The sequence below is a fragment of the Equus przewalskii genome, chromosome 25 (assembly GCF_037783145.1).
Source record: "Equus przewalskii isolate Varuska chromosome 25, EquPr2, whole genome shotgun sequence".
NCBI lineage: Eukaryota > Metazoa > Chordata > Mammalia > Perissodactyla > Equidae > Equus > Equus przewalskii.
Window position 1 is genome coordinate 8,672,655 of NC_091855.1, and position 24,524 is coordinate 8,697,178.

The 24,524-nt window shown below is 42.7% G+C and overlaps 1 protein-coding gene across 26 annotated transcripts in view; it reads left to right on the forward strand.

The window, feature by feature from the left end:
* The window catches only part of SYT16 (synaptotagmin 16), a 260,415-nt gene that overhangs the window by 53,238 nt on the left and 182,653 nt on the right, over positions 1-24,524 (forward strand). For 2 of the 26 annotated variants that reach the window (XM_070593143.1, XM_070593176.1), the window contains exon 3: positions 23,990-24,132. The exons of 23 other annotated variants lie outside the window; for them this stretch is intronic. The gene's annotated coding sequence lies outside the window, so the exon portion shown is untranslated. Of the gene's footprint in view, positions 1-13,778; positions 13,867-23,989; positions 24,133-24,524 lie in introns of all 26 variants that reach the window. One more of the 26 variants, XM_070593177.1, reaches the window with a different exon arrangement.

Consider the following 24,524-nt stretch of genomic DNA (forward strand, 5'->3'; position numbering starts at 1 on the left):
GGTCTCTGATTCATTGGTACAACCTGGGCCCCTGTGGGTTTTAAAGTTTCCTGGGTAATTAGAGCTTGTAAGTCAGTCCTATTTCCTCCTTATTCGCTCCCTACTAAAGAGTGTTGGATAACTAGAAGGACCCACAACAAAGAATATACAACTATGTACTGGGGGGCTTTGGGGAGAAAAAGGAAAAAAATAAAATCTTTAAAGAGTGTTGGATACTCAAAACCAGCCAGGGGACAGAAAGTCCTGGGCACAAAGTTCTTGGGCTTCCTCAGTCCTGTCCAGTGTGGCATGCTTACCCTATGTCCTTCTCCCTAGGAAGCTCTGTGGACTAGTGGTCACATGGTTCCTGCAAGGGTGGGTTTCTTGGTCTTCATAGTCTGAGTGGGAACACTTAACTCTCTCAGGAGTACTCAGAAGGAGAATCGAGGCTTGTAGTTGGGTAGTAGCATAGTGGAGATATTTGGGAGGCGTCTAGTCTATGGGAAACTGATTAGAAGAGCCGTAATCCATGGGTGTTTCTGACTAGGAAGAGTGATAAGAGCAGAACATTCTAGGCCCACAGGCATACACTGTAAATGTATCAGGCCCGAGCAAGGCCCTGGGGATGTGTGGATACCACTTAATTCCACTCACCATTCTCTCGGGGTCTGAGGGAAATCAGATAGCTTAAATAAGAGTGTTATAGTTGCAGCAGCAAATAATTTATAAAGGGAATGCGATGGAGTTCCTAGTTACCTTTGTTTGTCTTCGTAAAGTCAGTGATTATCATTGCATTGAAAATGAAGGTGATTATGAAACCTTTAAAACATCCTCAGTGTGACCATAGAAGAAATCTTGACCATTTCTCCTAAAAACCACAAGCCCAAGGCAGTTACTTCTTAGCTCTTTTTTTTTCACTCAGTTATGTAAACGTCCATTTGTGGGAACACCAGAGTTGATGTGGTAATCTCATTTTAAAGAGCGCCGAGCTGGGGCCTGCTCTCGTGTGCGTGGAAGGAGATTCCGTGGGCAGCTCTCATCTGCATGGTTCCCAAGTGCAGGCGTGTCACTAAAGCAGGATGGGGCTGACTCTCAGGTGGGCTTGGTCATGAAATCAGTCTCGATGGCTACATGGTCACACCTGAATCAAACCCACATCTCTCACCCTGGCCTGCCAAATCCTAAGGGCTTTGATTTGAGAAAGAAGAAATTTCCACCAGATTCACAGCAAAACCTGGATTTTGAAGTAATTGGAATTTCCGATTCTTTTTTTCAGTCCCCGCTCACTCCCTTTATGTCAGCGCAGAATCCAAAAGGAACTTGAAGCTCTGCGCCTTCTGGTGATGTGGACCGGGAGGAGGGGAAGGGAGCATCAGGAAGATTCAGCCAACCTGTAGTGGGAGCTGTGGAGCCGCTACATGGACAGGGACTGGAGAGGCAGTCTGGGAGCTGTTAGAGGACTTCTCTAGGAGCTATGTCTATGTAGCAAGCAACTTTATAATGTTTATTTAGGATGATGAGGGTGTTGGCTCAAAACCCCAGACCACCCCTCCGTGCTACCGCTGTAAGCTACTAAGTCTTTTATATTCGGAATTAGGCACCGCCCCCCACCCCCTGCGTTTCTTGCTATTAATTTGGTTTCTTTGTATGACTCCCTTCCTCCCAATAGACTCAGTGTGTCTCTAAGGAACAGGTCAGGCATATTCCCCCTCAGAATACCACCAAAGCAGCCACCACCATGTTCACACAGAGCAAACATTTAGTAACTTTGTTATTAATGATTTGCGTAGTTGGCTTCCCTAATGATTTACAAACAAAAAAGAGAAGCGTGCCTTTTCCTGTCTCTCTTACTTGACCTCTAAGTTAATAAAATGAGTGACAGAGAGATTGCAACTGTCGAGAAGTGAGGACCCCTTTTAGGAGTGTGCCAGGGGTGCTTGTCACGCCTTTCCCTCGGTGCTCGTGCAAACAGTAAGAGCTCAGTACACGTTTTCCCTTACTACTTTTGACAAGTCACTTTACCTCTCTGGACTTCTGCTCTAACATTTTATGATCCATGATTTTGTCACTTAAATAGTCTTATTCCCATCTCCCACTCCCATAGTTGTTTAAGCTTTTATTACCCAAAATGACACCATCGCTGACAGCTTGGTTTTAAGGAGCCTGCTCTCTGACCCCCATCCCATCCTCCCAGCCCACCCTCTCCAGCACTACCACCCAGCAGACCTCTAATCCACTGCCTTACCACATTTTCATTGTCCACAATCCCCCTTTTCTCCTTATAGTCTTATGGTAGCTAGTTTAGATTTCATAATCTGTCATTATAGTTATTTAAGCAGCTAAAAGTTACAGGAGAAAAATGCAGAATTGTGTTCATTGACCTATAAATCCGTGACATAAGTCTAAAAAGAACCTTTGACATTGCTTGCTGATCCTACTACACCTGCTTAGTATACTTATCCTGCTCCCCGGAACCCTTACACTGTCTTCTTTCACCCCAGCTCCCTCAGCTCCTTTCCACTGTACACTCAGCAGATGACCTTGCCTCAAAATTTATTGAGAAAATAAAAGCAGCAAGGCAGCCAAATACCCATCATCAAATCTAACAGCCTTCTTATATCTTCATCCGCACTCCATTTCCCACTTGGATCTGCAGATGAAGCATCTTTCCTCCCATCAAAGGCTGCTTCCACTTGTTCTCTTCCAACTTCGTCATAGATACATTGAGTGTGCATCTCATTTGCCCCATTCAATAATGATTTATGTTTGTTGGCCTGACATAATTATGAATAAATTGTTCCCCGTATAGTGCCCCAGTTTGGTGAATAAATTATATGGGCCCTTTAGTTACATAACAGAATTCCATACGTGGGATGATCTGTTTCTGGGCTCGCTGTTCAGATGCTCTCTGTGTTGATATCACTGTCCTAGTTACTTTACAGGGAGTTACCTAGCTTTATAACCAGGCTTGACGCGTGGTGGGGCAAGTGCTCCCTGGTTTTCTTTGTTAGCAGTGTATTGGCTCTTCTTGGCCCTTTACCGTTTCATGTGCATTTTAGAATCAGTTTCTAAAGTTCCACAAAATCCTGTTGGGGTTTTGATTGAAGTTTCATTGAGTCTCTGGATCAGTTTGGCGGAGAACTGCCATCATTGCAAAACAAAATCTTCCTATTCATTAACACATACGGTGCTCTACTTGGTTTTTACTTAATATCTTTCAGTAAAATGTCACAATTTTCTGCATCCAGGTTGAACATATATCTTGTTCATTTCTTACTAGGTATTTTATAGTTTTTGTTTCTGTTGTCAATAGTGTATTTAAAAATAATGTCGTCTTTTTTGTTGTTGTGGTGCAGTTGACTTGTATATTACTCTTATATGCAGCCACTTTGCTAAAATTTCCTTTTATTTATAATAAAGTTATAAATTTGTCAGTGTAGACAATCATATCACTTGCAAAAAAATGATTGTTTTTCCTTCCTCCTTTCCAGTCTTTCTGCTTAAAAAGTCCTTTTTATTGACATATAGTATACACACAGGAAAGAGCACACGTAGGTATACCTCTTGATACATTTTCACAAAATGACAACACTTACATAACTAGTACGTGGATCAGGAAGCAGAACATTATTTGCACCTCAGGAGCCCCCCAGTGCTCTACTTCCCCAAAGAATAACCCTTGTGCTTTTACTACTTTTTTCTAGTCTTCTTGAGTTGGCTCCTGTGGAGTCCCCTCTCTCCAGTATGTCACCTTCTCTCTTTCTGTTGGAATATTCCCAGTAACATACAAACATGCTTTAAAATAATTCATCTTAAATAGCTCTTCCTTGACCAACATCCCTTTCCAGTCCCTGCTCCCTTTTGCTGCTCCCCTTCTCAGCGAAACTTTTTGGACAAATGTCCTAAAGTCACTGTCTCTTGTCAAGATTACAGTGACCTCCGTGTTACCAAATCCAACAGAGAACTCTATCAGTATCCTTTTCCATCTCTTAGGGTCATTTGATGTAATCGGCCCTTGCCCATCTTGAAATACTTCCTTTTTGAGGCTTCCACTTATTCAGTTAGGTGATTGCTTGTTTATTACCCTTCTCTCCACCTAGACTCCAAGTTCCACAAGGTAGGTGTGATGCCTAACTTTTTCACTGCTCCATCCCCAACATCTAGGCCAGTGTCTGGTAGATGGTAGATTGACAAATGTTTGTTGCCTGGGCCTTAAGGATTACAATGCATATCCAGTCACTTTTGTCTCACGTCTACTTGGATGTCTTGCAGGTACCTCAAATTCAACAGGTCCAAATTTATCATCTTAGTCCACAAACTCCTTCCTTCACTACTGTTCCTTCATTCAGTATACATCACTACGGTTTGTTAAACTGGAAACCTTAAGTCCTTTCTCTTCTTTATCCCCACATCCACTCCATCACTAATACCTCACCATACTACTGCTCAAATACCTTTTCCAAATGCATCCATTTCTTTCTATTTCCATTTTCGTCCTTCTGGTACCCCACTATGTTAAATTACTGCAAGAGCCTCTGAACTGTTTTTGTTCTAAACTGTTCTGAACTCTGGTATTGCTTCCCTCCGATTGATTCTCTACGTGGCAGCCAAAGTGGTCCTTTTGAAAACACAAGTCTAATTAAATCACCCTCATGCAACAGACACCATGTCATATACTATCCCCCAAAATATAAAAAGAGGGTTAACATAGGGTAAGGAAGACAAACAGGACTGTGCTGTTGAATACAAATGGCCTGATAAGTAATTTGTATTTAATTTTAATATCACTATTTTTCCAAATCTTCAAAGCATCCTTTGGATTTCTATGCAACTATTGCATCTTTTACAACTGTTGACCATCAGATGCTTTTCTCTGTCTGTACCTACCTTTTCTTCAAAGTGAAGTCTGTAGACTTTTTTCAGTAACAGAGGGCAGATTTTCACTAATCATTAGAAGGAAGTGTATCAGCAGAACTAGTTCTCTGGGGTCGATGCACTACCTGGCAATTCATTCATCAGCAACGGTCTTGTAAAAACATTAAAAGAGTACCCCTCGGGCTGTCTACAGTGATATTAAGGATTGTTGGTGATCCAAAGTCACTTTCCTTACTTTGTTACATGTCAATTTTCAACTAGTTAAGGAAGTGCATTTGGTAATCACTGAAGGGCTCTGTGCTTCAGTCAGTGATGTTTACATACCCTATAACAAAAACCAAAACCTTAAGTTTAAAGTGATAAAACAGCTTCTCTTCTCCGTCAGTTGGTACCTAAGTAGTTGCTTGCAGAGAAGCTTGACCAATTGAAGGACAAAGTTGAAAAGTCCTTTGTTCTTGATGTGCACGGTTTTAAAATTTGAGAGCAACAAGGCATGACTACTTTCCTGTTTCCAGAATTAGCGAGATAGCAGGACAAGATTAATAGGTGGGTTCATTATGCCTGAGAAGTTGAGTGGGTTTTTTTTCTTCGGAAAATAATTGCTTTTCTGGAGTGCAAAAAGCTTTAGCTCATTCAGTGTCAAGATGTGCTCTGCTGATTGGAGGGTGGAGTCCCTCTGCCCGCTGTGTGTAGGGCAGAAAGTCAATAAACGGGATCGGCGGCTTTGTGCGACCATGAAAAGGCTCCAGCAGATTTGTCACTTGGGACCCACTAAAAACGAGAGGACTCCAGGAAATAAAGTCAAACTGTCTTCTTTTGACGTAGGGCCATAAACATAATGGAATGATTTCTCCCATGGAAGATGTGAGCAAAATAATCTCTACTGATTTCTTTGGTTGGGTCACACCAAGCTTTCATGTAATCTGAGGTGCTGTTGTTTCAGAAAATATCATTAGAAATGCATTATCTGTCTAATATCGTGTAACAAAATACCTTATTTTTAATGGGCATAGGGAGGTAGTGGAGTGGAACGCTTAAGGTTGTGGGCTCTTGAACCAGAGATCTGGATTCAGTCTTGACTCAGCTGGTTTTGTGATCTTGGGTGAGTAACTTACCTACTCTTTGCCTCAGTTTCTTTATCTATAAAATGGGGGGAGATAGCAGCACCTCCCACAGAGTTTTTTTGTGATAATTAAATTTATTTATGTAAAATGCATGGCAGATAGTGATGGCTGTTACTAGTATTACTTTTATTATTGAGATTACAGGAGAATGGCTGAAAGTTCTCCTTTGGTCTTTCAGGGGACACTGAAGGTGAATTTGTCCTGGCGTTAACATCTGTGGATGGCTGAAGCCTTCACACGTAGCCAGGTTAATGTTTAATAAATGGTCATCTGGGGCTTCACAGAGCAAATAGATATTTGGAAATAAAATGGAATCCATGTTTTATGGGGTCTTAATAGAAAGATCTTATTTCTACCTGTGTTTTTTCCTAAAAAGCTAGAACGATGGGGATAAAGCTAATAGCTCTCTATATAACGTCACATTTTGTACGCCTCTCTCAGTTAGAGTTATTGCCGGCATTGGTACAAGGCATTAGGATCACGTTCACCCTAGGAGGCCTAGGAGGGAGAGGTTCTGGTAGTCACTGCAGAGAAAAAGGGGCTTGCCATCACCAGGGACGTACAGCTCAGGCCAGCCATTGGTGAATGAGTGCAACCCTTTTACAAGTGGGGAAAGATAAGAAGAGGCAGGATGTGTTCTACTTTGGGTTAGGAGGAGCCTGGGCAAGCCTTTCCTCTCCTTCTCCCACCTTTAGTTTCAGATCTTGCAAGATTGCGTGGGAACCTTCGGTGGAAATGTAGAGAATAGGAGGCTTTGGGGGCCTTGTGGCCGTGGTAGTTGGGCTGGGGAGTTGGAGGCAAGACTGCTGCCCTGGATCAAAGGAGGGCCCAGGGCAGGTCCCCGAGCTGCAGATATGGAGCAGGCTCGTGGGAATGCTGGAGAAGGGGCTTTGGTTTTTTTCTTTTCAAGTTGCTCCTCTTATTTCACAGGTTAATAAGAGAGACAAGGATTCAGGTTCACTGCCCTGTCCAAAGTGAAGGGGCTACCTCAGGGCCTCTGAGGGTAGAGTTCCAGATGGAGGAAGGAGTTAGGTGGTCTTAAATCTAGTCAGGAGTGTTTTCTTAATGACAACCCCCCTCCTCCCAAATTCACTTAACTGTCAATAGAAAATACAATTTTCATTTCTTTTTAGAAAAAACTGAGCTCTTTGTCTACAGTGTCCTTTTATCTGGATCCAGATTTTTATAGAGCCTTGAAATTCATTGATACGTGAAAAACAGAGGCCTCTGTTGACAGGAATTGTGTACGTTAGTAAATTATGCATAAGAGTAGCAGAAAAAAAGCAAGCCTCAGGGGTTGTATGGAGCAGTTTCCTGGCTGTGGTTCTGTGAGTGAATGGTGGAGGGCTGGCTGTGGGCGGGCGGAGTGGGGGCTGGTGAATGAGGAAAATTAGCTTGGCTGGATTGATTTTTCTTTTTGAAAAAGACCTTGTGCCCAAATGTCATATGTATCGTTTTGCTTGAACGGAGATGAAATATGCTGGGAAGTGAGTAAGTCCCTGGTTGCAGGGGCTCCTCGTTGGTGCCTCGACTTCAGGTGCTTTCACTAAGAGGGGGGCGGCGTTTGCCCCCAGCTTGTGAAATTGCTCCCTTGGCTTTGGCTAAGCTACTTTCCTTCTTTTGCCTTTTAAAATTCCACTAATCTCTGCATTTTTCTTCTGGCTCATAGAGTTTTATTTTCTGATGAACAGTTGAGAACTGTACCCTTTGACTTACCTTCTACCCACTCCTTCTAGGCTATATGCCCCCATTCACACGTAATCTCTGTGTCTCCGTGTCTGTCTCTCTTGGGTTTGCTCATTTTTGGGAAGAACATTTTCACTTTTTTTTTTTTTTGGCCCTTGCAAATTTCAGCACTGACTTACATTTCAACCCAACTGTCTCTTGCTTCTGCTCTTGAGAATGTGACATTAGGGAGATTCAGAACAATGAGTCTCAGCCCACTGTTGACTCACGCTGGGTGACATGAGCAGCAGCAGCTAGAGCTGGCAGCCTGGGGGATCAAGTTCATGAGCCTCAGTAGCTGCCACTGCAGTCGCTGAGAGTAGATGGGGACTGAAGGGACAGATACCGGGACCCTTCCAGAATTCTACATGATTAAGTGAAAGACAGAAACGAGGCAAGTTGCATCGGGAAAAGGCAATACAGACAGAACAACTTATTTAGAATAGGGAACAAGATGAAAGGAGAGAGAGAGAAAAAAGAATCAAGCCAGAAAACATACTAGCATGGAATCCAGGTGAGGAGAGGACTGAAATCAGTTGGGAAAGCCTAAAAGGATAAGTTGATAGAGATGCTTTGGCTTTAAATGTTACAAATTCTCATTTTGGTAGAAGGTAGTCAGTTTTTCTTGACTGTCTTTCATAATTATGTGCCCATGTTTTGAGACTTAGAATTTGCTTTCGTCTGTTTTTAAGGTTGTTTTGGAAAATATGAAAAAAATCCCTCAAACATGTGGCAGGACCTCAATTAAAATGGATAAATGGGAAAGAGAATTTGATTCATATAACAGACGTCCATGGGTGAGGCTGCCCAGGTATGGGGCTGCCCAGGTATGGCTGGACCCAGGGATTCCAGTAAGGATCTTACTTCCTTCCCTTCCTCTTTCCCTCCCTTTCTCCCTCTGCCCTTTCTCTTTTCCTGCCTCTCTTTCTGCCTCCCTGTCCTTTCTCCTTAGCCCTCACCCATCAACCATTAATCCTCTCCTCTTTCTCTTATTCTTTCTCTCTCTTGGCCTTATCTCATTCTCTCTCTTTCTCTCTCTCTCTGACTCTGTCCCTCCCCACCCCTCACCTCTGTTCCCGTCCTCTCTGTTCCTGCCCCATCTCTCTTTCCATGTTCCTGACAATTTCCCTCTCTGATTTCACTCTCTCCACCTCCACCTCCCACTCTCTCTCCCTCTGCTCCTGCATTCCATCCCCCTCTCCTCCACACCTCACATCCTTCCTCTCTTTGCCCTCCTCTGTTCCCTTCTGCTCCCCTGGCCACCCTTTGCCTCCCTGCCTCCATTTCCCTCTACTCTGCTTTCTACTCTTTCCCTCCCTCTCTACTCCTCCTCTCCTTACTCTCCACCCCTCTCAGAGTTCTGTTGTCCCACATGGTAACTTTATTCTAGGTCAGGCTCTCTTCTACGGCGACCTCCCTGCAGCTCCAGACTTACATTGTCCCGCTTAGACCTCTCAGTGTAAAAAGGGTTTCTCTTTCACAATAGTTTCAGCAGAAAGTCCCGGGATCGCCTCTCATTTGCTGATACAGGGCCAGAATATGCTGACAGGCCTTAGAGCTGAGGATGGGTGGTAATATTCCTTTCCGAACCATGTGGCCTGAAGTTCAGGAAAATCAAGGTGCTAGAGAAGGGGAATTGGGGATTGGATTCAGAAGAAAGAAGAAAGGGTATTGGATCCTAGGCAGGCAAAATATAAGGTCCATTACTATTCCTATTGATCAGTCTACTGACTACTTTTCTACAGGAAAATGTCATTAATAATAACCCAAATTTAAAAGGCTGTCTGAGTAGTATCCCATTGTGTGTGCCATATATATATATACAGAGAGAGAGAGAGAGAGAGATACACACACAAACTACCTCTTCAACAGGATGCAGTCTATACAGAAGACAAAATGTAATGATGCCACCTGAAATTTAGATAAGGTTATAAACCAGTGTTACTTCAATAAAAAAAAGCTGTAACAAAAGACTCCCCCAAATCTCAGTAAGATACAAAATAAAGGTTTATTTCTCACTTAGCTGCAGTCCAGTGTAGGTGGTGCTACCTTCCATGAGGCTTCCCTCAGTGTGACGATGTAGTGATTTTGTGTCTTATGGTGCTGCTGTCCTGAAGGCCTTCACTTCCAGTTGCACGAATGGGAGGGAAAGAGTGTAAAACACACAGGGTTTTATGGCCACACTCAGGGTGTACAGAATTTCTGCCCATATCCCACTGGCCAGAACCCAGTCCCTTGTTCCCACTGTAACTGCAAGGGATGCTGGGAATTTAATGTTCTCATGTGCCCAGAGGAACATGAACATGGTTTGAGGAACGCATGGCACCGTTTGGGCCATAGTCAGCTTGTTTGGATACGTGACTGGATGACAAGTAGCTAGAACGGAACCTGTGTAAAGTTAACGCTAGGTGTTTATGAGCTAAACATACATGCTCTTCTGCAATGCCTTCCCTCCTTTCTGTCGATCTAGACCTTGTCCTGAGGTTCTGCTTTTTCATGAAGCCTTCCAATATGGCAGTGTATTTTAGAGCTTGGACTTTGGAACCAAAAGGCATGAGTTAAACCCCAGCCTCCGCATTTTCTGGGGGTAATCTGGAATAAATTAGCCCTTCTACTCCTGTTTCCTTTTCACATATACTTCACAAGAAAATATCATGAATAATAATATAAATTTAAAAAGCATTCAGATCACTTTGGTGGTCGTGACGTCTTATTTTTCTGGCTTTAATTTTACTGAGCAACCCAGTGAAGCTCAGCAAGTCAGGGGTGCATCTGGGCCTGGTCTGCACTGGACGCTCCAATTCTCCATCCACTAGAATCTTACAATTTCTAGAACTAAAGGGAAGTTCAGTGGTCACCCATCCCAACCTCCTCACTTTACAAAAGAAGAAACTGAGACACGGAGAGGATGCTTGAGTGTGCACACACACAGTCACACTGTGGGTTAGTGGCGGAGCTGGAGGCGTGTCTCACACCTCCTGATGGCATGTCTGTCAGCACGGGGCTCCTCTCTCCAGCATGGCCTTTCCCTTTTCCAGTCTTGTTACTTGAGCAAGACTGAAATGAAGACTCTATGGTTCTATTCCACGGCTCAGAGGAAAGCCTGCTCACTTCATTAGGTTGCGGGTCCCCACACAATTCAGTGTGGATACTTGTCCGTGTTCTAACCACGGAGACTGTCCTAGCTACAGAACCTGTGGTTTAAACATGTCGGTTTTACAGAGATGTTGCTGCAGCTCAATGAGAGGTGATAAAGACATAGGTAATTGCTGTAGAATTATACTGCTGCCAAGAAGATGATTGAACTCCCACACAGAAGGTGAACAGATGGTATATTTATTGAAATTCATAGGCTGTGAGATGGAATAATGTAACTGATGGCGGGGCACCCTCCTTCCAGCTTGAGGGAGGCTCACAGAAGGACGAGTGCGCCACTAGGTGGCGTGCTCATCTAGGGCCCAGTGAGTGTCTTCTCTCAGAAAGGGAGGCCCGGAGTCTGCGCACACTGAAGAATCACTTCAGTTCATGTCCTGATTGGGAGTCCAAACCTTCCCCGTGGCTGAGGAGGAAACTACCATTTTTTTAAAACTTAAAGTCACTTTATTTATAAGTAAATATATATCACTAGGAACTTTTGCCTGGAGAAAAAGCAGTCCAATGACAGGGTATTAAATCACTAAAGAGATGGGGCCAGGGCTTAGAGGGGGGCACTGTCTGGACCAGGAGTAGCTGTGGGTTCCAATAATCGCTCTTTTATTGGCCCATCTGGGCCTAATGACGTCTCCTCCCTGCCCGCTGCCTCCCTCCTGTGCCTTGCCCACTGCTTGCAGTGCGAAATAGAAAAACCATGGCTCTAGAAGCCTCCTTTTGGAAGTTGATATAGCTAATAACATCAAGCAGAGGAAGAATAAAGGAATCCATTGTGAACTAGTATGGAGGGATGGAGGGAATTATAAGACAGAAAAGGTGAGTTGATAACAAGTTAGCCAGTGATGGCTTACCTATCCTTATCTCTGTTGTCTTAGTAATTAATGTTTTAAAGGGTCCTTCCCTAACTTTGGTTCCCAAATCCAGAGCACTGAAAAGCTTTGTCAGCGACTTTGGGGTGCCTACACCCTTCTGATTTTAGGTGGGAACCACTTCCTGTTTATGTTTGATTTCATAAATGAGCCCATTCATCCACTCAACAAGTGTTCATTGAGTCTGTCTTTGTTCAAGCTTTTATCTTTTTCTTGTGTCTCAGTTTTTTCTTCTGTAAAATGCAGATAAATACCAATCTCCTAGGGCTGTTATAAGGATTAAGTGAGCACTTTTATGTAAAATACTTAAAACAAAGTCTAGCAAATAGAAAGCACTCAATAAATGTTAGCTGCTATTTACTACTGCTACTGCCACCACCACCACTACCTTCTACTATATTACTACTACTGTTACTATGAGCACCACTACTGTATTACTACTACTATTACTATATTATTACTGCTATGGTTATTACTGCGTTACTATTGTTACTCCTACTACTATATAACTTCTACTCTTAATTTGGATTTTTGAGCGCCTATTTCTCCTAATTTCAGGAAATATCTAGTCAATTTAAGGTAAATTTATTCTCTTTTGGATTTTTAGGTAAATAGTTAATTTGGAAAATTCCCTTTCTACACTTTTCTTTTCCTCAGAGCACAAGCTAACCATGTGGGGTTTCCATCCAACCCTGCAGTGGGGGCAGGTCCATAGTTATCCCCCGTCTGCACTGGGGTACCTTGTCTTTATTTCAGTTGGTTCTTTGGCCCTTGTCCTTACACATCTCTAAAGTCTGGGCTGGCCTCTTCTGAGCCATTTTTGGGCCAGGTGGAGGATGGGATGGGCAGACACCAATGAGAAAATTTCAGATGTTCTCTGGCCTCCTGCTGACCTCACGCTTTGTGAGGCTGAGTTCAGGCTTCTTGCCCTAGCACTTGCCAGGACCAAGTTGGACCAGACGTCTTCCTGCAAGGCCCACAGGCTCCCTGGGCTATACCTAGGAAGTGAGGCACAAACCCCTTTGTCCTGGGGTCCCCCAAACTTATGGGAGGTTTTATAATTCCCTGCTTCATGTCTGCATTTCCACCCACCAGCCCCCAGCACAAATATAACACCCTTCAAATTTTAGTCTTTTTTTTCTTTCCCAACTACTCAAATTAAAACTCATCATTCATGGAGGAAAATCAAGTGTGGAGCAGGAAAACACTCTTTTTTTTTTTTTTTTGGTGGGAAGAGCATTACAAGGAGGATAGGTTCTTGAGCATTTCCTCTGAAATCACACATGGAGGTGACCAGTGAGGGCTCAAGAATATTGTCAGTCACAAGCACCATGAACCTCGACAATTGTTCTGGAACAAAATTCTTAGATATGGACAACTTATCAATTCAAAATGAAAATGGTGGTAAGGCTAGAATGAATAAATGAGAATTCTGGACTATAGACTGTACAAAGAAATACAGTTTCTTTGACTGAATACAGGCCCATTCAACATAGGCTGGTAAAATACTGTCAACAGGGACCCTGTCATGCTTTTAACGAATAAATAAGAATGAGTTTCCACTTAGAGACTTTGTGCTTGAAAATAGTTTGTTTTATGCAATTTATGGTCATCTTAAAATTTTATATTATTTCTAAAGAAATATGTAAACTCTAGCCCCCTACTTATCATATATTGAAAAAGAGATGGATTAATAAAGTTTACTGTCATGAATTACTTGGGACCAGAATTAGTTGTTTGTTAGAATTGAAATTTATTCTATTAGATTGTGATGATCTAAGTCAGAAGTCAACAAACTACAGCCTGTGGGCCAAGTGTAATCCGCTGCCTGCTTTGTATAACTTAAGAGCAAAGAATAGTTTTTACAGTCTCAAATGGTTGAAAAAAAATCAAAATAATATTTCATGACATGTGAACATTATGTGAAATTCAAATTTCAGTGTCTATGAATAAAGTTTTATTGGAACACAGCCATGCTCCTGTGGATTGTCTATGGCTGCTTTCATAGTACATTAGCCCGCAAAACTTAAAATATTTACTATTTGACCCTTTACAGAAAAAATCTGCTGACCCCTGGTGTAGGATGTAGAAGAGGAATTTAAGGGAGAGCAGTCTGTTTAGAATTTTCTTCATACTGTCTACAGGTAAGAGCAAACCAGCCCCACTGTGGAGGCGTTGATCTCAAGGAAAGCAGGAGGGAGAAGCTGTGCTTTTATCAAGTAGCGCGTGGTGTGTCAGTTCCACCCCTCATCTGCGGTTCCTAAAGCCTGCTGTTATTTTATGCCACCTGCATAACCTGATTTGCATCTTAAATGAATATCCAGCTACCACTTGGACTTTTTTCAGAATAAGGAGAATGGCTTTTATGAAGCCATCTGTAGATGAAAAATAAATAGCAGCTAACAGTCCTAGAATATGTGATTGAGGGAGCTAGCACACAGCAAAAGAGTCAAACAGCTGATTTGCTCCCCAAGTCAAGAATCTACTAAAGAGACTGCAGTATTGACAAGATAAGGGAGGCAGTTGGGAGCCATCTGGAAGATAAAGGGAAAATAAAAGCCACTTGAAAGCCATAGGCATACTTGGATCAGGGCCTGGGCATCCTGAATCTTCTGTGTCTTGGAGCTCTGGGTCTCCTCTCCTCCCAGGGCCTCGCAGGCTTTCTGAACAGTTGTGGACCTCCACCTCTTGTGGGGTTGCACTTGCTGCACTGGGGGCTTTCCTACAGATGCTCAAATCAAAGAGGGTTTCAACATCTGGACTCAAGTCCCATTTTTATGGTGCATTCATCTTAATGATATCAGAGGTTAATGATTGAATTAATCTTTTTTTTCCTTTCCCAAACCATTCCTAGCCACTGTTTACCCCCAGAGGAGTTGTCAGAAGCAAAGTGCAGAAAATGTGGCAGTTCTTAGCGTCTAAAAAGCAAAACAGAAGAGTGAAACAAGGATTGAAGAAGTAAATGTGATGAGTCGGAACAATTCTAGTTGAGTTCCTCCCTGACATTCTTCCTCTTGCATCCCATCCCAGTTCTCCTCCTTAAGCAGATGAAGACCTTTGGACCAGGAAAAGAGAGAGAGGAGCAGTAGGGAAGAAGCAAGAGAGACTTCTATTCCTCCCCTCTCTCTTCTCTTTCTCTCCTCTCTCCCTTCTTCTCTTCTCCTTCCTTCCTTCTCTCCTCCCCGCTCCTCCCCTTCCCCTCTCGTCTCTCTCCTACCTTCTCTTTTCTCTTGTCCCTCCTGTCCCTCCTGTGTCTTCTGTCCCTTTCCTCCCTCCTCTCTGCCTCCCTCCTGCTCTCTTCTCCCTCCTCTCTCCTCCCTTTCTCTCTGGATCTCCACTCTGTGCCCTATTCTTCTTGCTCCTCACCTCAAGCCAAGCCTTGGAGTTGTGGGGACATAATGATCACCCATCCCCTTTGATTTAGGGATAGAAGAATAGAGAGGGTCCATGCCTGGTATCTGGGTGAGATTCAAGGAGATGACTGATCTCTCGGAGGAATTCTGGTTGTCCTCATGGTGCTGTTATATAGTAGAACCAGCTGCTAGGTATGCCTCAGCTGGAGAAAGCCTCGGAGATCTCTGCAGATACCCAACAGTATCGCAGGGCATCCAAAAATTCCTCTGGCTCCATCCAATGGGGCACAGGCACCAAATGAAAGTATATGCCCGAGACCTGAAAGGGTCTTCCAGATAGCATACGGAGATATGTGTTGGCAAGACATGATGTGGACAGTCTCTGCCCATGGTGTGCCAACATCTCAGTGGATCACTAGCTCAGGGAGCCATTCAAGAAAGCACTACTCATTGCCCATGTCAAGGACTGAGTGAGATGAGTTATATCCTGAGAAGGAGGCCTTAGTCCTCCATGTGCACCACCTCCAAGGTGGCTTTGTCTAGAACTTAGGGGCAATTTCAGAGAGGAGAGAGGGACAAAGGGGAATACTTTTCTATTTAACTGAGTTTTATTTTTCATGTAGGGAAGAATAGAGTCAGAAATTAAATCGAGTTATAGGAAATAATGTTTCTTGCACACCAGAATTTGTGATTATAAAATTTGTACTAAATATAGTCACATTTATTAAATACTTGCTCTGTGCCAGGTATTGTACTAAATGACTTTCATTTTTTTCTCATTTAATTCTTTTAATGATTTTGTGAGACAAGTATTACTAATCCCATTCTACAGAGGAAGCTAAGGCTTTTAAAGGTGCATTAGTTAGCCTAAGGTCACACAGTCAGAAGGGATGGAGCTAGGATTTTGGGTGAGGCAGTAATGACTCTGGAGTCCCACCTGCTCCACATACCTAATACTTGAAGGTCGGATAGGCCCCCGTGGTAGGCCATTCAAATCTACTTAGCACAAAGCTGTTAGTGAAGCAATCATTTCCTTTGACAAGGAAGCCTTCCTGGGCCTCTCTTCACGTGCCAGGTGCTCTGCCAGGCGTGGGATACAAAGTGAGTACCATGCACTTCCCTCCAGGGATGTAACGATCTGCCTACATTTGATTCCAACACATGGAAAGTGCTCAGTGTGGACTGGTTGAATGAATAAATTTGAAAGGTACAAAGCATCAGTAAGGAAAGGAATGTCTAATTTCGGATGTAGCATCAAGAATGTCGCAACCATGCTTGTAGAAAGAGAACTTGAAAGAATCAGAACACTGATTCTGGTAGAAATATAGATCTGACTTTAGAGTGGTCTCTGCCTAAGCAGTGCTGGAAGGCCTGTTGGTTAGAAACCTGATCCTAGTGAACGAAGTCCTAGGGAGCAAGGGACTCAGAGTGGAGAGATGGGCTGATCTGATCTGGGAAGGTTCCTTTATTCTTTTTTTTTTTAAAAGATTTTTAAATTTTTTTTCCTTTTTCTCCCCAAAGCCCCCCGGTACATAGTTGTATGTTCTTCGTTGTGGGTCCTTCCAGTTGTGGCATGTGGGACGTCGCCTCAGCGTGGTTTGATAAGCAGTGCCATGTCTGCACCCAGGACTCAAACCAATGAAACACTGGGCCGCCTGCAGTGGAGCATGCGAACTTAACCACTCGGCCATGGGGCCAGCCCCAAGGTTCCTTTATTCTTAACATCAGTGATGAGGTGCTGATGAGGGAAATCAGAGTCAGTGGATCTCCCAGGGTGCAACTGTATTCAGATGACAGAACTCATTTCTGAAAGCAGCACCCCTTTCTTGGTGTCCACAAAACTAAAAAAGGGATTAATAAAATGATTGATGTAGGTAGGAAATCTAGGTCACATTACGACTTCTGTTATCACATATCACACACTCTGTTGAATACAGGATATACAGCGAGGCTTCAGTTTCCTCTAAGAAAAAGAAGAAAGAGCTGGTTCCGGCATCATGCCTGGGATTCCCTGTGCCTCAGAGGCCATGTAGTCAGTTTTTCAGTTTCCGTGATGTTATGAAGTTTGTGTTGTTGATAATCACTTCATGCTTAGGTCAAACTACTACAAAAAGCCTTGAGTGCTGGCTTTCTCTGGTTTGAGTCTTCAGTCTTGGAAATGTAGTGTGTGGAGCTAAGTTTTTTATCTCTGGATTAAGAACATAAGCGGCTGACTTGCCCCCTTGTAGAGGTGCCTGGTTGGAGTGTGTCTCTGTCACCAAAAAGTACTCTTCTCCATTGTTGTGTGGTCGTTTGAGTGACTGGCGGACGCTATGAGCCCACAGTTGTAGTGATTTCAGATAAGAGGAGCTAGTAGGGAAAGAACTCTGTGTGCCCTTCGAGTGCCGGCGCGTGAACAGGTGGAGCACGTCGGGCCTTTGGGAAGGCTCACTGACATGCTGCATTCTTCTCTCTGGGCCTCCGAAGGTGGACTGACAGAAGCTTTGGCCCACTTTTGTCACGTGTATTATATTTATGAATTTTTCCCTTTGTCTTTTCTTTCCTATATCTCATTACTATAATTAGCAGCTCCTAATCATAATTCACTTGAATATGCAGGACCACTGGGAGGTTAGAAACATAGCAATTATTGAAAGAGGGAGATGATTAAAATTCACTTACAGGAGATGAAGGAATAATCATGAACACATTTTCTTAGGTCGCCTAAGACTTGTGATGCCATCTAATTGCTTCTCTTACACTTGGGGTCAAAGTAGAGTACCATGTATTTACTTATCAAGCACTTTGAAAACCTCTCTTTTACATTTCTTCCTTGTTACTTCAACAACCTAATGTGGGGGACCTACCAGCACTGATTTATGCCCTAAGGCCATAAAGATGAATGAAACCCAGTACTATTCTCAGATGCCTAAAATTCCATCCAAATCGTCCCTTTAGCTTAAAATCTTAATTCTGCTAACAAATCTTCTTTGGTAAGCCCTAAGCTGTTATCAAGTATTAACACCTTTATGTGAATGAGTTTTGTGAGTAGGGATGTTAGCTATCCTCCAGAGATTCATACTCTCACTTTAGTGTAGAGTTGTTGCTGGGAAGTGGCTGTCTGGGCAGGAATTACATTTCTTAGCCCTTCTTGCATCTTTCTGGGGTCATATGACTGAATTCTGGCCACTGAATATGGATGGAAGTGATGTAAACTGCTTCTAGGCCTTGCCTATGACAGACAACCTTCTGTGTAGCTATCTACGTGCCTCTTTCTCTACCTGCTAGCTGACTGTCCACATCTGGGTCTCCTTGGATGTCAAGAATTGACGACAGCAGGGTCTTCATCAATGTAGCCTCCTGAGTAACTACGTGGAACAGCTCCCCTCCTCTTCTACCCTCTGCTGCAATTAGACTTCCATTGTGGTAAGCCACTGAGAATTGAGGTTCGTCTCTTACCACATCTAGTGCTACCCTAACTAGTAAAGTGGTAAAACACTCTTAAAAGTATATTTTGATAGATAACTTGAGACAGCCAACTTCCGTAGTGAAAAGGGGAGGGGCTTGTGGCTAGGGCTGAAGGTAGAGGAGATCTACAGTGGCAAGCAGTGGCCACAAAATAAGTTTCCTCACCTAATTATTCTGGTTAGGACTGTGTACTGCTTGCAGCATATTGGTTAAAAGGGATTTCTCACTGAGTTAACATTTAAGATTCTTCTCCCACTCTTCAGCTTTCTTATTGTAATGTTTTCCTTCTCTTATTTTCATAGCCTAGAGCGAATATTTGTAAATCGTCTCCTGTTGTTCTAAGCACTAGAGCACAAGTATTTTAGTTTCTCCTCACCCCTGGCTCCCACGTAAAAATTTCAAGCTCATATAAATAAGTAGTTGCACTAAATGGCTCAGGATGTACAATCCATCCATCCATCCCTCCATCCATCCCTTAAACTCACCACCTGTTGTGTGCCAGGAGCTCTGCGAGATTCTGAGAACACAGTGATAAATGAGACACATGGTACCTCTTGTCTCATGGAGGAAAATTAGAAATTGTTTTGGAAGTGAATTAGTATTTTAAATGCCTATCATCTGTACCCCATGCTAGAAGTCATGGTGGATGTCAGTGCTTAGAATTTCTCCTCTATTCCTGGTTGAGGCAAAGATGGGTCTGACTGCCCCTTTGTCTTTACAATCAACAGAACTGCACTGAGGGTGAGGGGAGCCGAACAGAGTGGTTCAGTTCCCTCAGGAGTCACTTGGTTCATGGAAACTTGGATCCAAGTGTATTATACAAATGGTTTTTAAGTGTCATATAATTTTATTCTTGGTTATAGCCACTTTGAGTATTTTCAGTAAAACACCTGTTTCTGTTTCCTGAGTGAGACCTGTACATTAGCAGAGATAATTTTCTTATGAATTATTATCAATGAAAATTTACTTCATTTATAAATGAAATATGCATTAGTTATCTTTTGACGTGTAACAAATTATCACACAACTTAAAACAGCAAACATTTGTTATTTCACAGTTTCTGATGTCAGGAACCCAGGAGTGACTTAGCCCTGTGGTTCTGGCTCAGGGTCTCTCATGAAGCTGCAGTTAGAGTGTCAGCAGAGGCTGCAGTCATCTGAAGGCTTGACTGGGGCTGGAGGGTCCACTTCCCAGCAGGCTCAGACACTTGGCTGTTGGCTGGAGGCCACAGTTCCTCACGTCTCCATAGGGCCACTCACAATGTGCCTGCTCCCTTTCCCCACAGTGTGCTCTGCAAAAGAGAGAACAAGGCCACAATATCCTTTATGACCTAGCCTCAGAAGTGATGTACCATCACTTTTTCTGTATTCCTTCGATCGCACAGATAACCCTGATAAAATGTGGCGAGAGACCTCAGAGGGGCATGAATACCAGGAGACAGAGATCATGGGGGGCCATTTTGAAGGCTGGGTGGCTACTTTAATATCCTTTCTCCACAACTTAATAAAGTGAGCATATGACCATATTCCTACAAAGAGATTCAGGCCATCTTAGGGCTTTCAGGACCACATACAAAGGGCATCGAGTATGAAGGACTCCTTTTGTGTTTAGGTGGAGGTCTGTACATAGCCATACAGTTCTGAGTTTTTGGCTCTTTTTTTCAAATACGTTTTGACTTTGAGACCTTATTGATCATTTAACATGGGTCCCCTTGTTTCAAAATCCTCACTTGAGTAAAGTGGCGGGACACTCCTGTAGGACAAGACCAGCCTTTGGTCACTAAGGGCTACTCCTTATCTGCCTTTCCTTTCCTCCTGGCTTCTCCACCAGCACACTGACTCCACCAGCACATTGATTTGGGGTACCAGGTTTAGCTGCTTAGTGAAATCTTAAAGTGTTCTTTTAATTTGAAACTTTTTAAAGACAAGACCAAGCTGAGGAGAATCGAGCATATGGCATGGACTAAATCGGTAATTTAAGAACTTCTCTGATCCTAAGAATTACCTGCTACTTGTTAGAAGTACAGATTCTCAGCCTGGCCCAGACCATTGAATCAGGATCTCCTGAGGAGAGGCCTGTGTTTTTAAAAAAGCTTTTCAAGTAATTTTTAGGTCCCATAAGATTAAAAAACATTGAGTTATACCATAATGGGGACAGTCAAGTGAGCATCTAACTTGTTGGAGTTCAAATATAAGTGTATGGCAATTTGAAACAGAATAGAGAAAGAGAACAATTTGAAGAAGCAGGCAGTTTGGCTTCCGAAATTCTCTCAAAGTGCATGGGGATGAGTGATGCTCTCTTGGTAGTCTGGGCTCCACTGTGCCTTCCAGGCTGTGAGCCTCTCTCCCTGAATGAAAATCTAGTGCACAGACGTACAGGAGTTTTTAAATATAAGTGTTCCTGAAACTCAAGCTAGCTTCTGCATCTGGTGCTCAACCAAGCAGCAGCAACCCATTTCAAACACTGAAATCAAATGGATATTGTTGAGAGCACTTTCAGAGTAATATGAGGAGTTTTCAAGGTAATTCAGACTATATGCAATTTCTACTTCATATGGTAACTTTAAGACCCTACGAGAGATAACACTGCGTTGTATACATGATATATAGTACATGTTTAGTGTCCTGTGGCCACCATCATACCACAAACTTGGTGGCTTAGAACATCTGAAATTTATTCTCTCACAGCTTTGGTGGCCAGAAGTCCAAAATCAAGGTGTTGGCAAGGATGCGCTCCCTCTGAAGCCTCCAGGGGCGTGTCTTTCCTTGTCTCTTCCAGCTTTTGGTGGCTCCAGGTGTTCCTCGGCTTGCAGCTGTAATAACATGACAGTCACTCCAATCTCTGTCTTTACATGACCTTCCCCTCTTCTCCTTGCATGTCTCTTAGAAGGACACTTGTCGTTAGATTTAGGGCCCACATGGAGAATGCAGGATGATCTTATTTTGAGATCTTTAATTTGATTAGATCTGCAAAGGCCTTTCTTCAAGTAAGGTCATAGTCATAGGTCCTGGGGGTTAAGATATGGACATATCTTTTAGGGAGCCACCATTCAACCCACTACATTACTCTAAAACTGAAAGCAAACTATGTATGATATAACTTGTCATGTCTGGAGTTAACTGTTAGTTTTTATTCACCAGAATATTAGTGGAGCCTTTAATCAAGCATGGCTAGGGCAGGCCCTTTTAGCGATGTCCTCCCTCTTGTCCATACCTGTGTCTTTTTTTCTTTTAAGCTGCCTCTGCATCATTCTCTGATGTGCCTTATCCATTTCCACACTCCATGCTGAACCATGGATAACACTGGTTTTGTTACTTTCGGACACAGTGACTTCTGCAATTAGAGAACCTTCAGTTTCTGTTTGCTTTCAACTAAAGTGTAGTCTTAAAGAACAGGAAATTGCTGCCCAAAATTTGACAACTACAGTTCATTGCGATAGCTATTTCTGTTCCTACTTGCTATCCACATACACAATACAGGCACTCCAACTCTGTATTATTTTTTCAAATATGATATCACATCATCTCAATATTTTCTGCAAAATGTCCACTGTCTTCAAGTGTGTTTGAAAACTTGAAGCTAGCTTTGGTGAGAAGAGGTAATAAACCCCCATGTGAGTATTGAATGGCTTCCTACCATTTTTCAGAAGGTGTTTTCCTGTGTGTTTTCTGTATTTCATGTTCATATGTTGCCCTGAGCTGCTGCTTGTCCTTTGGCAACAATGTGCTGTGTCACTGGAATTTTGTTATTGAATAGTTTCTTGCCTGTTTACTAACCATGCAGCCAGCATTTTGAATTTACCCGCCTGAACTTTTCTGAGTACAATTTGTAAGGTATTCCCTCATACAGATTTCTTGTATCTTGATGGACAAATATTTCACAGGAATTCCAACTGGGTAACTGAATAGCCCTGAAATGGGTGCAGAAGTTGAATTTTGAAGGGCTGGCCACAGGCTAGAACCTAACTAGGTTTGAAGATCTGCTCTCAGAACTAGGCGTTTGCTGGAATGGTTCAAGGTCATTATCTTCAATACAAACTCAACCCCAATAAATGTACCTTTAGGTCTAGAGTCAGTCTGGCGAATTTAGAGGGACATTCACTTTGTTCTGGATTGTACACACCAGAATTGGAAAAGCAGGTGCTCTCCCAAGCGCCTCCTCAGCCAGTCAAGTGCTTGTTGTTCTCAGCTGAAAAATCTGCAAAAGAAGATGCCAGTGGATTTGCATCATTGAAATGAAAGAGCCGCAACAGATGAATAAGAGGCTGAGAGGAGCTGTGTCCTATGTGTTTAAGGAAAAGCTGAAAGCAGAGCAGCTTAAAAAATTGAAAGCATTAAAATCAATATTTAAGAGGTTCATTTAACCGTAACAAAAACACCTTAGCAACAGACTTTTTTTTATAGTGCTTTGCAAAGGAAGTGGGGCTCTCTGAACTAGGATTGGCCGCTCAATGCGGTGAACCTATGAAAAAGAACTCGATGTTCCATTGAACTGGAAGCAAATTATGTTGCCAGGGAAACCAGCCCCTCTGTGCTTCTCAGGTGAAAGGATGTTTGATCTTTAAAACAACAGAAACAGGGGTTTACATGAGAAATATTATCTGCATTGCCCAAAAAGTGCAGTTAGAAGGAAACAAATGTGTTATTGCTGAATTTTACCAAATGATTATAGAGACAGAAAATTTTGGGGGAGGCATTTGGTACGCACCTTACAAGGGATGCTAGCAAAAATTCAACTGAAAATTCATTCATGTCATGTATATTTTCCATATGGTGATGGAAGTGATGTGTCTTCAGGCTTTAATGCCATTTTATAACTAATTTTGATCAAGCAGTTAATATTTGGTGTTTTTTCTCTGGGTATGTGTCCCATCCTGGGAGACTAAGGATTTATCAAAACTGACCTCAAATTTTAAAAGATTTCTCTAAGCACTGAGAAACATAGAATTAAGCATGAAAAAAGGGACTATGTGGGCTTCTTTAAAACTGGAGGACTGGATAGGATTATGAAACTCATTTTCGTTTTGCTTTTGACATCTGAATACTGTTGTTGCACTGACAGCATCACACATAGGTGTGACATTGTGTGTACTTATGACCAGTGAGTCACCTGTTGGGTATGATTTCAAAAGAGTCAGTTTGTATTACCCTGTGTTTGTGGGAGTTCTTTGAATTAATGAGTTAAGACAGGGTTTATGGCCTTTATATTTGCTATCTAACAAAGAGTGTTGAATAATGAACTACATTTTTAATCAAAGATTTCCTTTTACTCGAATCCTTTATTTCCCAGTAGGCCTAACCTGATTTATTATGCTGAGTTCTCTAGGAGGAGTCTGTGTAACCTTGACTTTCTTCTGAGAGAAGATGAACATTGACTCGGGGAGGAGGAGGGAAAATAAGTGTTGACTCTTGGAAGTACTTGACTTTTGGTCTATCCATCCATTTATCCATCTATTCTTCTCTCCAGAAAACACTTTATTCTCCCGAATACAAAGCACTAAAGGAGCTGCCAAGATCCCATCCCCATCACTGTGCTCTCTTGGTAGGGGCCGATGGAAACAGGAAGAGCTAGAGCTGCAGCAGAGCTTTGGGAACAGTGCCCGGGGTGTGGTAAGCAGTCAAGAAATACCTTTCAAATGAATGAATAGAGATGTAAAGTACAATGGGAGTAGGAAGTGATGAATTCTATTGGGGAATTTGGAGTCTTGATCCTCCCTCATTTCATCTAGATCTTGCCTCAAATGTGACCTCCTTTTAAAATCCTCTCCCACCCTCAATCCCCACCCCGTAGACAGCTCAAATCTATCTTTATCTCCTTACCTCACTATAGTTTTCTTCTTAGTACTTGTCACTCTCTGAAATATATGTTTATTTGTTTACTAATTTGTCAGTTTCTACCACTAGACAGTGACTTCATAAGTGTAGGGATTTTGTCTGGCTTTTGCTGCTGTGGCCGCAGAGCCTTAATGCCCAGCACACAGTACGTGCTCACCAAATATTTG